Here is a 5,016-nt window from a genome sequence, read left to right on the forward strand (position 1 = left end):
CTTTGTATATCTATATTCTGTACATATTCTTAAACCAATGGATATAGAAAAGTTATTAAAAGTTGAGATTGGATCAGGATATGCTGAATGGGACACATGGGCAGTTAGATAGCTTAGAATATTCTAGTCTGAAGGACATCTTCCAACCAAAGGAATTTGCCTTTGGCCTATTACTAGGTTGTACCCCCTCTGTCTAGGTGTGCATGCAGAATGCTTCTCCAATGTATAGGCTAGACAAGTTGCTCCCAGTTTCCCATGGTACCACACACACCAAAACAACTTTGAGGAAAGCTCAAGGAGGACATCAGGAAGAAGAGCCTCTCTCTCATTCTTTTCATGGTTTTGCTCTTATCAGTTGATTGGCTGCAGATACATTAGGGTGCCCTTATCTCCCTCTTTGGGTTCTTTCATGTCTTTTCTACTACAGTCTCAGCTAGCTGAGGTGGCAGTTTGGATTGCCTGTTCTTTATCTCCCCACCTGGAAAACTCTGCAAATATAATTCTTTATTTTCAGCCCTTGTCCCAAAGCTGCAAGCAGTCAGCTGGCTGAGAAGTCTTTTTGATGAGGCTGATACAGCCCAGCCCTTTCCAGCTGCCCTTCCCAGCTCCTCCCGCTTCTTCAGTGAACAGCCTATGTCAGCTTTGGAAGGAACTAAAATAGCTGAAAATGCTCTAGCTAGTCATTTTCAAGTAGCTGGGTCAGATAAGGTACCAGAAAAGAGAATTGTGGAGACTGATATACAGCTTCAAGAACTGCAAGCACCTATTTACTGAAAGCCCATGTGTGACTTTGGCAGAATAACATTAGACACAGTCATACCCGCTCATGCTGTGCACATATTGCACACGCAATGGCCAAGCACTGCAGAACCTCCTGGAAAAATAAAGTGCCAGTTGTATATCTAGAAGTTGGCAAACAGTGGCTTCTCACAGTGGCCTTCCTGGAGGAAGTGATATAAGGCCAGATCTGGAGAGAGATGCTGTTTGTGGACAGACACAAGTGAAAAGGGTAAGAGGGAAGGACTCTTCCTTGTGGCTGATGCAATATAGTCAGAAAGATGAGCATGGTAGTCTGTGGAGTTCCAGCCCTGGCTGGAAACCTCACTTTGTTCCTTCCTAGCTTGTTACTGTACTTTTCATACTATAGACACAGTTTTTTAAACCACATTTTTTGCTTCAAATTTTTTTCCTATTTTCCTCCTCTAAAACCTAGGTGTGTCTTATGGTGCAGACCCCAGACACACCATAGGTTTTAGAGGAGGAAAATAGGGGAAAGAATTTTGAAGCAAAAAATGTGGTTAAAAAGTGCATCTTATAGTTTGAAAAATAGGGTACCTTTTATCTGCTTTCATCAGTTTTTTTCCCACCTCTAAAATGGGCTAGATGCCTACCATAGTTGTCAAGGGAAAAAGATCATTCATGCAAAGTGCCTAGCATGCCTAAGCACAGAGTTGGCAAGCATAACTGTTCATTTCTTTCTCTTCCAGCTTATCTTTCTTTACAAAGGAAATGACAGTGAGCAAATTGATTAACCTCACTATGTTCCTGAAGCTCATCAAGTTATAGTTGGAGCCCCTAGATATGGCTTAGGTGCCCATTTGATGTGGGGCTTCCTGGAGAGCGATGATTTTGTGAATATTAGACCAGGGCAGGTGATGCTATACTGGGGTCATTTTAAGTCAGTGTTTTTCAGCTGCATGCTATGGCCATTAGTGGTTCAAGAAAACAATTTTGTGGGCTAGAGCCAGCATTAAAAATCAAACAGTAGAGTAGACTAGAACCAAGCCTAGCAGAAGTAGCAGGATCAGAGTGCACTGCACAACACAAGGGCTTCAGTAGCAACTGCTGTGCATGCGACAGGGTTGCAGTGGGAAGCACGTTTCTCAATGAAGGTTGAGTTTAAATGTAAAAACAAAGGAACAAGCACAGATTATGTTCTATAGGATCAGAGACTGTGTTTAGGGAACTTGCACTATCCTGGAAGTTCAAGCTCCTGAACAGTAAATTCCTGGGGAAAGCTTCATGCCACTTGTAGTTTGGTGGGGTGGGGGGCACTCTTTAGGAAATTTATCTAATTTGACCTTTTCTGGGTAAAGTAGATGGAACTGCTAGTCTGGAATTCCCAACAGAATGCTGATGAATTAGGGTGTTTTGAATGGTTGAGCAGTTTCACTGATCATTTATTGCCTTAAAAAGCACCGGTGTTTGGCTCCTAGTCAAGGAGGACCTTGGGGGTATGGAGTGGGAGAGGCAGGTAGAAAAACATGAGATGTTGCTGGATAGTGGAGGTGTGGGTGAGGTGTGAGAGCTGCAGGGTTATGAAACTTCATGCACTCAGTATGCAATTGGTGTATGTCTACTGTGAGCCAGCCTGTTGGATAGGCCTCAGGATGCAGTTTAAAAGGTCTGTCCTGCCTCTAAGAGCTTTGTCTCTAGTGGTGGAAACATATAACGACCTGCCAAAGAAATAGTTCTGTTCAATGAGTTATATATTTTTCACCTGTCAAGATTTAACGTATCCCTGGGCATAATATGCGATTGAAATAGTGTTTTAAACTATTTGTGGTACATATATTTTGTTCTCTGTTCCTCATTTCAAAACTGGCCTAGAAGGAATGTGGTATTTCTGTGTGTGTATAAACACATACTGCACATACACACACATATTCACACACACAGTGCTAAAGTAATCTGCTTTTTAGTTATGTGGTTTGCAGGTTTTTCAGTGGGCCAGGGCCTTCAATAGCAGAAAGCTGTTCTCACCTACCCCAAAGATAGAAAACCTGTTTCCTGAGGATTATGGGCACAGGACTCTTTTGACTTATGAAGCCAGCACTTGTAATTCCATTGATCAAAAATGCTTGTTATTTCTTGGCAACTGTAATGCTTGCCTCTTGTAGAGTACACAGAAAAGTATACACTCAGAACTCTTTTTTTGTCCTACGTGGAAATTGTTGCTAGGATCCTCCTTAAGAGGTTTGTTTTTCCAGGTTATCATTAGTGGAGAGGAAAGGACACATTTTGACATGTTAATAGATTTGCAGAGCCTGGAAATGATACTAAATGTATCCTTTTACCAGAGCTAAGTTATTCTGTTTTTGCTCACTGTAGGAAAACTAGTAACCTCTCCCTCAGGCAGGCTAGGGTGACAACATGTGTCAACCTCACAGATCCACCCTTGGCTATCTTTCGCTGCGCCTTACTAAACAGCAGGGAGAACACTTGGTGATTTTTGAGTGGGGGTAATATGGTTTATAGAACACTTAGGGATAGTCCTGCATTAGCATTTGGGTAGTGGTTTACAAAGCAGTGGTTCTCAACCAGACATGATGGGTATTTAAGAATGATCTGGTGGTTTACCCAAACTACATGGGCCCTTCCTGCTGTCATATCCTGGCATGCATCAGATGTTCAGGAGTAAACGTGTGGTTCAGAAAAGCTCCCCAGATAATTCTCATCCTGTTCCTCTCATGCTCCATCTACTGACATAAAGGGGAATGGACCTAAACACTGCTCAGGTGCTTTTGCATCTTATACTTCAGATGTGTCTCCTGTAAGTAGCAAACAGTTGGATTAAAAAAAACCCCAACTATTCTTTTAATTGCTTCTATATGTGTGTAGGATATATGTATTCATTCACATCCTATATAGATTTTTATTTTTTTGCTATTTGTTCCACCTTTTCTTTTTCCTCATTTTGGGCCTTCTTTTGAAAAAATTTTAACCTTTTCCTGTTAGCTTGAAAGTAACATATTTTGTTCCCATTCCTGTTAGTTCATCACACAAACTTATCAGTCTAAAATTGATCAGTAAGTTCAACCTCCTCCTGACAATTCAAGTGGCATTGAACAGTTTTAATTACATTTACCTTGTTCCTAACTTGTGCTAATTTGCAGACTTTAGAGTTTTTAATTCCATGTTATTGTTTCATAGTCAATTTTGTTTCATTCCCCATATGTATTTACTACTTTAATTGCTCCCCATTTCTTCATCTCTAGAATTTCCTTTAGTGCAGGTATGCTAGTGACAAACTTCCAGTGTTTGGTGATCTGAAAATGTCCTTATTTTATTCTTACTCTTGAGAAACATTTCTAGTGGGAATAGGATTCTATGTTGGTGGTCATTTGTTTTAGGATGTAGCATGGACTTCTCTGGCTGCTGCTGTTTATAGAGTTCAGCGATAAATCTGTTTCTTTAGAATGCAACCTTTTTCTTCTGGCTGCTTTTTAGACACTTTCTTTTGCTATTGTCGATTTACAATTTCACTCTAATGTGTCTGGGTGTGGTCTTTTAAATTTATCTCACTTAGAATTCATTGTGTTTCTTTAATCTTTTTGTTGTTACTTCTTATCAGTTCAGGTAAATCCTAAACCCTTAAAGCCTGAAAAATAGCCTCTACTCCCATTTTCTTTCCTCTTTTGTACCTCTGACTAGACTTACATTAGGCCTTTTCATTCTTCCCTGTTGTTTAACTTCTTTTTGATTCTGTTTTAGTGCTGCATTCTACATAATTCCTTCTGACTGACCTGTCTTCTCTTTAGTTCCGTGTAGTCTGATTGTTAATTTGTTTTTTAAAAATATTTCTACAAATTCTATTAATCCCCTTTTCAAATCTGTTAGGTCATTTAAAGTTCCCTACTGCTTGCTGATATTTTCAAGCTGTTTTATTTTTTAAAAACATATTAAGCATATTTTATCTTATAATTTCAATGTATTTTAAGGATTCTGTTCCTGCTGCCCTTATTCATGGTGCCATTTTCCTGTGTGATTACTTTGGGAGTTGCCCATTTTCCTTATTTTTAGGAATTCTTTGAGCATCAAGAGGAGTAGCCCTTCAGAGAGGATGTATACTCTGTCGGACACTGTGGGAATTCTACCAGTCCACTTTACAACTATAGCTTGAAGTTTTTGTAAAGTGTAGGGGATGTGAATTGGACTGCAAGTAGGTATAAGGGTTTGTCTGCAACCACTTCTTGCCGATTGTTCTTAATTTGGTCTGCCCAGAGCCAAAGCAAA

Source organism: Phyllostomus discolor, chromosome 10, assembly GCF_004126475.2.
Source record: "Phyllostomus discolor isolate MPI-MPIP mPhyDis1 chromosome 10, mPhyDis1.pri.v3, whole genome shotgun sequence".
NCBI classification, from domain to species: Eukaryota; Metazoa; Chordata; class Mammalia; order Chiroptera; family Phyllostomidae; genus Phyllostomus; species Phyllostomus discolor.